The sequence below is a fragment of the Tenrec ecaudatus genome, chromosome X (assembly GCF_050624435.1).
Source record: "Tenrec ecaudatus isolate mTenEca1 chromosome X, mTenEca1.hap1, whole genome shotgun sequence".
NCBI classification, from domain to species: domain Eukaryota; kingdom Metazoa; phylum Chordata; class Mammalia; order Afrosoricida; family Tenrecidae; genus Tenrec; species Tenrec ecaudatus.
Window position 1 is genome coordinate 51,433,184 of NC_134548.1, and position 9,079 is coordinate 51,442,262.

Consider the following 9,079-nt stretch of genomic DNA (forward strand, 5'->3'; position numbering starts at 1 on the left):
GTAATTGTCATCTTTGGATCACACAAGTTGGTGTGCTTCTTCCGTGTGGACATAGTTGCCTCCTCACTTAGGTGGATGCTTGTTTGAATACAAGACTTTAAGACCCAGACACCATTCCAGTAGATAATGGGCACCATCTGCTTTCTTTACCACATTTTGCTGTAGCACTCTTATTTCAAGAAGGTGAGTATGGAGCATGGCCATGATGTAAGAACTGCTTATTCTTAAGCTGGAGCTAGGATTTAGTGTGAGTCTAAATGGGTTATTTTGTTTATTTTTATTCTCTAGAGTATTTCCAGCTACACAGCAGTTTAAATTCCCATTCAATAATTTCTACACTAATTGTTCAGTGGAATTGGCTACACTTATTGCAAAGTGTAATTACCACTGTTTTCATTCTGATTGTTCTATTTTCGTTCTAGTTTCCCTGACCCTTATTTTCTCATCTTTGTTTTGAAATATGTGTTGATCATTTGGTATACATAAGGTTTTCAATGGCTGATTTTTGGTAGTAGATCATCAAGTTTTACTTCTGAGCTGCTTCTTGGTAGACTCCAACTCCCAACCTTTTCACTAGTAACTAAACACTTAACCCTTTATGCCAGGCATGAACTCCAGTGAATGCATAAGGAATATGTGTGCAAAAAGAGAGCAGGAGGCAAGATCCTGGGGGAGGGAAATAGAGAAATAAAGAGAGGGAGAAAGGGCATGTTTGAGTTGTTCTGCTTGCACAACTGCCCCTTGATCCATGTATAAGTGCCACATAAGCACAAAGAAGTGTCTGGAATTCCCATTCTTTTGTTATGATCAACACATTCAAATGCCTTGGCATAGTCAGTAAAGCACAAAGAAACATCTTTCTGGTAAGACATCTCTTTGGCAATGCCATCCTTTGTTCCACATCCTCTTCTGAATCCAGCCTGGACCTCTAGAAGCTCCCTATCACTGTGCTGTTACAACTATGGTGAAATGATCTTCAACAAAATTTTACTTGTTCTATAATTTGAGCATTCTGTTCGGTAAACTCTCTTTTGAATGATGACAATTATGAATTGTAATCCAGTTAGTTGGCCAAGTAGCTGTCTTCCATGGTCCCTGGCATGTGTGAGTACTTCCAGGGCTTCAGCAGCTTGTTGAATCATTTCCATTGGTAGTCCATCAATTCCTGGAGCCTTTTTGGCTAATGCTTTCAGTACAGCTTAAACATTTTCTTTAATATCATTGGTTCTTGCTCATGTGCTACTTCCTGAAATAGTAGCTAGCATTTATAGAGACCTTGCATCAGAATATAAACACTAAAATAACACCTGTAAATATTGCACTCCTTTAAAATATTCTTTATATGAGACCAAATAGTCATAAATTTCTTAAAACAGAGATAAAGGAGTATAAAAATAGACTAATGGAAATTGAACAACCAGAACATAAACACTGAGAATGTCCATACATTGTAAAGGATGTAATCAATGTCTCTGAACAATTCTTGTAAAAATTATCAAATAGAAACCAAACTATTATGTAAATTTTCATCTCCAACACAATACAATATTATTAAAACCAAATAAAAATGTAAAGCCTGCATGAAAGAGGGAGAGTTGTGCCTGGGAGTAGAGCTATTTGGCTGCTTGGTCTATTTCCTTCAGGTACAATGTAGTATCCTATATCCACTACCCCACCCCACCCATCTCTACCCAATATAGTCACCAAATCACTCCTAAATTTCTTTAGGACACACATTTTAGAGAGGATACATTCAATAAAAATCCTCAAAAATCCACTGCTGCCAAGTCAGTTTTGCCTCAGAGCAATCCGGTGGTTTCTGAGGCTGTAGCTGCCTAAAGGAGCACAGAGCCGCAACTTTCTCCCACAGAGCAGCGAGCTGGTGGCTTTGGACAACTGATCTTGCAGTTAGCACTGGGAAAAAAGCCAGGGGAAAAGACTGGACAGAGAGCATCAAAAACTCCATGCATCACTCCCATCTCTATTTTGTGACCAATGTGACACGAGATGGCTACTTGTTTTCTTTCTCCGTAAAATAAATTCTGTGAAAGCACAGACTGTTCGTTGGATTCCAGAACTATGGACGGGATGGGATGGGATGGGATGGGATGGGATGGGATGGGATGGATGGGATGGGATGGGATGGGATGGATGGGATGGAATGGGATGGATGGGATGGGATGGGATGGGATGGGATGGGATGGGATGTAGTGGCAGATCTCACAATGTCCTTTCATTGTCTAAATATAATGGGAGCTGTGGGGACTTTAATGTGGAGCTGTAGACTCTTAAGGTACGAAAAGTCCTTTAAAGCGCACACGCACATGCACACACACACACACACACACACGCACAAAATCAACTGCCATTGAGTCCAGTCGGCCTCATAGTTATCCTAAAGGACAGAATAGAACTGCTTCTTTGGAAAGTCTTAGAGTTACATCCTGAATGTGGACTTTCGCCTCCTAAACTGTGAGGGACTACATTTCTGTTTATTAAAGTAAAAAAAAAAAAAAAGAACCACCCCTTTGGACTTATGGAATTGTAAATCTTTATGGGAACACACTGTTTCATCTTTCTCCCAAGGCACAGGGCTGGAGGGGTAACTCTGGGGATCACTTAATGCCACATCTAATTTAAACAAACATTTCAGAAACAGGATATAGTGGGAGGACCAGTTATTTGTCTAATTAGATGGGTTGCTCCTTAGAACCCTGTAAGTTCTTGCATTTTCTTAAAATGAAAATAGAAATTCTGTCCCTTTCTAGAGCTAGCCTGGAGAATAAGGAATGGTCCTCTCTGAAAGAGACTGGTGTGTCCACCTTCTCGGGCCAAGCAACTTTGATTTCCTATCATGTTGCGCTAAGCCAACCTTTACTGCAGCCCCAATGCTACAGAAGCCAGCCAAGCAAATGAGATGTTGATATTCTTCAAAGAGCTATGAAACAATTTAAGAGTAATTATGAACATCAAGTACATTATTGGTGAAATATACACTGCTTATTTGTTTCCACCTTAACACTGAGTAATAGGTACTGTCGTTTTATTATTCTGTAATGGTTATTCTTTAGCATTTTTGCGGTTAGAAGAGTGACTGATAGATGTTTTTATAAATATAAACTTTTTTGTTTTCAAGCTAGGTAATTAACGAAAGTGACTTCAAAAGTTAAAAATAAAACTAATCTTGAGTGTTCGCTTCGGCAGCACATATACAAAAATTGGAACAATACAGAGAAGATTAGCATGGCCCCTGCGCAAGGATGACACGCAAATTCATGAAGGGTTCCATATTTTTTAATAAAGTAGGTTTATAATAAAGTGTATAGGCCTTGATTTTACTTTTTTTGGTCCAAAATTCATAATTCCAAAGATACTTTTAGAAGTTAGAACTCAACCTGTGGTTTTCAACCAGTAAGGCTATTTTAGAATTTGGCCTTGTAACTAAGGCCTTTAAGGGAGAGCAGGCAAGAAAACGTCTTGCTTGCTGAATGTGCCTTATATACTGCGCCACTAACAAGGGAGCCATCTTGGTATTGGGGCTGCGCTGCCTCTGCTGACCCAGCTGGTAGAGTCCAGGTCAGTGGGGGCAGTGACGTGTGCAATGTGCACTCAGTGGCTTTCTCAGGACTCGAAACAAAGAAAAAGCACCTAATCTAGAGCTCTCAAGGAGAAGGCTTCTGTGGAAAGGAGCCCCCAATAAAATGATTTATGATTTTTTTTTTAAAAAGGATCAGCAGCTACTCCAAGGAGCCATAAACACCACAACTCTTCCTCCCATGCCTGTCCCAGAGTCTTTTTCTTCATGAAGTCAAAAGCATTTCACCCCACAAACAAGAGAAGGAAGAAAGGTGACAGAGTACTGGAGAGTGCAAGACAAAACTCTGCACAACAAACAACTGCAAGGCCCACTCTTCTTATACAGTTCCTGCCAACCATTTTACTAGGACTTTTAGAATATGTTAATAGCCTCATGTCAGCTACTGATGGAGTTTAGTTGGGCCAAGGTGTTTTTCACAGTAACCTTGGCCTAATGTGTGCAATGCGAGACAAAGTCAATAGATACCCAGTGTTCACAAAGAATCAACGCTTCTCAGGAACTTGGCAACAAGTCTATATTTAGTGAGGGAGCATTTACAAGAGTCAGACAGGAAGAATAGAGAGGAGGCTATGCCTGGCTGCAGAGCTCTCGGGTGCCAAGGATCATGGAAGTGTGTGGGAGGCGCAATTCCAGCAGCAGGCAGGCATTAGAGACGGAACAATACAGCATTAGATCAGAGTATTAAGAAAAGGCTTAATGCCTATAATTTGTGGCCTTGGATTCTGAATCCAGGAGTCTGGGAGACTTTACAATGGGAAGCCAGATCTGTTCCTGCTGATCGGAAAAAATAGGGATCTAATGAGAGCCGCACAATTTCAACCCCACGAAACAAGTCTACAGTGTTTAGAAAAGGCTTTTAAAAAATCATCAACTTAAATTAGACTAATGGAAATGTCGCTAAACATCTCCAAGGGAGAAAGATAGGCTTTCAACTTCCATTCACTTTTTCAGTCTTGGAAACACATGGGGCAACTCTCCTATGTCCTGTTGGGTCACTGTGAGTCATAATCGCCTGGCTGGCAGTGAAGATGAAGAAAAAGTCTCCAAGACACTCAGATTTCCAGTCAAGAGCAATTCCCTTCTGAAGGAGATATGGATGAGTTAAAGATGCCAATGCTGATTATCGGCAAATTTGGGGGGATGTTCAGAGTGTGTTTTGGTGGCAAGCAGGTGTGAGGAAAAGAAATAACATAAGTGCCTCAAGCTCATTTAGGCCATAGCTACATGTCTATACATAGCCTATATGATGTATGAAAATTTTTTACTGTTTGCCATAACTCAAAAATCAGAACTATAATCTGGAAATTCTGCTTCTCTTGAAGATCTGGTACCCCCAAACAACATTCTTTCATGGTGTCTGGCAGGAGTCGCTAATGATAACCCCTTCAAGGCAGGACACATATTTCCAATATCACCAGTCTCTGGAGGCCAACTTTATTAACTTCTACTCCTTGCTTGGAGCCCCGGTGATGTAGTGGTTACATGTTGGGCTGCAATCTGCATGGTCAGTGGTTCAAACCCACCAGAAGCTCCAGGATAGCAAGACTATGCTTTCTATCCCTTATACACTAACAGTCTCAGAAACCCATAGGGGTCACTTGAGTCATCAATGACTTGACAACAGTGAGTTTGGTGTTTGTTTATTTGTTTGTTTGTTTTACTCCTTCCTTGACTCCTTGTCTAGTTGGTTTATGAAATTTATTTCACTCACTCACTCATTACTATCAAGTTGATGCCAACTTTTAGGGAAGGCTCTGTGAGTTTCAGAGACTATAATTCTTTATGGAAGTTGAAAGCCCTGTCTTTAAATTTCTCACCCAATAAGTAATCATTACCCTACCGGCACTCCTTATGAACCTTGTGTAGTACATGGGAAAATTGTGCTGTCAACTCTCTGGAAATTTGAGCAAACTCATGCCTATTGATGACTCTCTGAACTAGGAATGGGGGAGAAGTTTCTCAGTGAGAAAGTCCTTGGGGAAATTTTTAAGACGCTCTTATGGAGATAGAAGGAGTTCAGCAGTCTCCATAGTATACAGAGAATGCTCCATAGAACTATGAGTAGATCTTATTGTTCAGTGTTTTATCCTCTTCTCATTTAAAAGCCAAGATTAGTCATTAGAAATATTATAAAATAGGTGGAGTTAATCTTTTGTGCCCTTGCTTTCTCCTTTTCTTCCCTTGGTAAACCCACTCCTGACCAATCAGATGCCATATGGATGGCAGTAGGGAACCATATCAATATCCATGCAAACTGTCTATAGTCATGGAAAACTTTTTTGAAAAACCATTGGATATTTTACTGTTCTTTCATGTGTGACATTTAAATTTTTTGATAGAAATAAAATCTTTTAATCAAACAACAATGGGTTACATAACATCACACTCACTAAGATAGCTATAATTAAAAATTTAAAAACAACAGGTGTTGGTGCAAGTGAGAGAGAGGCTTTTGTATCAACTTGCTGTACTTGTGGGGAGGTATGGGTAGAGTTCAACTTCTCCATTAAGGCACAGCATAATGATGTCTCCATGGGGTGTGGCCTATTTATAAGAGATGCTGTGGAGACTTGGCCTCTCTCCTGCTCCTCTTTTCCTTCCTGTTTAATTGTGTCCTGCATCTGGCTTATGGGGCTGTTGGCTCATGTGGCTTGTTGATGCTGGCAGCTGTAGGTACCCTACCATGTTTCTGTTGACTTTGGATCCACTTGACTCTTCACTTCTCAGCCATGATCTCCCACTTTTCTTTCCTGTTTCTTCGACGAACAGCTGTGGGAGTCTGGAGGGGTCTCCAGCTAGCATCTGAACCAAGGAATTAAATTGGACTGGGCTGTGCTTCTTTCATGACATAAATGTCTTTCTTGGTATAAAATTCTTTCTTATACATATATAAGTATCACTGGTTTTGTTTTTCTAGAAAACCCAATGAGGATCTGGAGCAATGTGAACCTTCATCCATTATTGGTAGGATTATAAACTGGTGCAGCCACTGTGGAAAAATGGTTGATGGTACCTCAAAACTTTATACTGACCGCAATGATCAACACATAATCCCCATTCCCCAGGGGGATGAACAACAGAAACGTGGGTGAAGGGAGTCAGTGGTTAGTGTAAGATATGAAAACAATAATAATTTACAATTTATCAAGGGTCACAAGGGTGGGAGGGGGGGAAGAGAGGGGAGAAAAGAGAAGTTGATGCCAAGCACTCAAATAGAAAGTAAATGTTTAGGAAATGATGATGGCAACATATGTACAAATAAATTTGATACAATTGATGTACAGAATGTCATGAGAGCTGTAAGAGCCCCCAATGAAATGATTTTCTTAAAAAAAAAAAGGAAGAAGAAACCCTTTAACTATAGAATTACCATATGATCCAACAAATCCACTCCTAGGTATACAATCAAAATCCTTGAGAACAGGGACACACACTCATTTGTACATCAATATTAATTGCATAAACATCTAATGTTACTCTAAGTCATAGAAGAAACTTACTGGTCAGATAGAGACTATTGTAATTTCCAGGACTATGACCCTTATCTTTTTGAATTTGGAAGTGAATTCATATCCATGGCATTAGAATAATCATCTATTTAAGATAAAAAAGAGCATTTACTGAAGAACAAAGTTTAGAAAGGGAAGAATGAAGAACAGAAAGAGGAAACACAAGAGGAAAAGATGAGTGACGATACGCTAAGGTGATGTAATGGTTGAGTTGAACCAGAATGCATATGAATTGTTGAATGTAAAACTATGGCCTGCTCTGTAAAATTTCACCTAATCCCACTTAATTAACAATAAATTACAGTAGTGAAAAGGTTAAATAAAACTAAATCTCCATCAACAATTAAGTGGACAAACAAAATGTAGAATATACCTACAATGGTATATTGTTGTTGTTAGATGTCAACTAGTTGGTTCCAACTCATAGCAACCCTATGCCCAACCGAATGAAACACTGCCTAGTTATGCATTCTCCTCACAATTGTTCCTGTGCTTGAGTCTATTGGTGCAGTGATTGAGTCAGTCCATCTCCTTAAGGACCTTTCCCTTTTTTGCTGCCCCTCCACTTCACAAAGCATGATGTCTTTCTCTGGGGACTGGTCTCCCCTGACAACATATCCAAAGTATGCAAGGCAAAAAATTGCCATCCTTCCCTCTAAGAAACATTCTGACCCTACTTCTTCCAGGACAGACTTTCTTGCTTCTTTTTACAATCTGATGTACTTTCAATATTCTATAACAGCAACATAATTCAAATGCATCGATTCTTCTTTAGTCTTCCTTATTCAATGTCCAACTTTCCCATGTATATGAAGCAATTGAAAATACTATGGCTTGGGTCAGATGCATTTATTCTCAAAGTAACATCTTTAATTTTCAGTACTCTAAAAAGGTCTTATGCAGTAGATTTAGGTGATGGCATATTACTCACCTATAAAGAGAAATGAAGTCCTGATACATGCTACAATGTGGAAGAATCTTTAACACATTATGCTGAGTGAAATAAACCCAACTATAGTTATATAAACTTTGCATGATCTCATTTATATGAAATGTCTATAATATACAAATGTGTGAAGACCAAAGTTTATTTCTGGGTACCTTGGTAGGACAAAAGGAGGGGTAATTAATTATAGGAAACTGAGTTTCTCTTAAGAGTAATGAAAAAATTGGGGAATCGATGGTGGTGATGGTTACAATTAGATAATTAACATCACTAAATTTTACATATAAGAGAAAATTAAATTAACTTATGCTTTCTTTTATATAAGGACCCCTGATTGCGTAGTAGTTACACATGGGACAGCTAACTGCAAGGTCAGCAGTTCAAGAGAAAGATGGGACTTTCTCCTCCCATAAAGAGCGACAGTCTCAGAAACTCCCAGGAGCAGTTCTACCCTGCCCTACTGGGTCACTATGAATCAGCGTCGACTCGATGGCAATGAGTTTGAGATTTTTAGTTTCTTTTATATGTATACTTATCCCAGTTTTTTTAAAAAAAGCAAATCTCTCTTACTGTTTATAAATGTATAGGGAAGCAAAAACAATAACATTAACATGTATTAGCATACTGCAATTTAAAACATTGGAAATATCAAAATTATTCTTTGTTAAAAAAAACTAATCAAGACTCATTTCAGCTGTGCTTACATCCTTCTTTTCATAATATAGATAATAATACAGAATGCACACCTTCAATAATCCTTGGTGAATTGTTACACTACCAAGTTTGGAATCAGCTTTATTTACATTTGCAATCTTGTCAAGTATCTCTAAGCTTTCCTTCAATGTGCAATTTTCGGCTGGCATCACTTCCTCTGGAATATATTCTTTTAATCACAACTGTTTTCTTCAGTTATGTTAATAAGTTCATCTTCATTAAGCCTACATGTCTTAAGCTTTGCAAATAAGGGCAGCCTCAATGTTCCTATGGTCAATCATTTCTCCTATGACTCCATTTGCAACAGATTAG

The 9,079-nt window shown here is 38.9% G+C and overlaps 1 non-coding gene across 1 annotated transcript; it reads left to right on the forward strand.

Moving 5' to 3' along the window:
• Positions 1-3,188: 3,188 nt before the first annotated feature.
• Positions 3,189-3,295, forward strand: LOC142435197 (U6 spliceosomal RNA). Its single transcript, XR_012781302.1, has one exon. It is a non-coding gene; the product is annotated as a U6 spliceosomal RNA (small nuclear RNA).
• Positions 3,296-9,079: the final 5,784 nt, after the last annotated feature.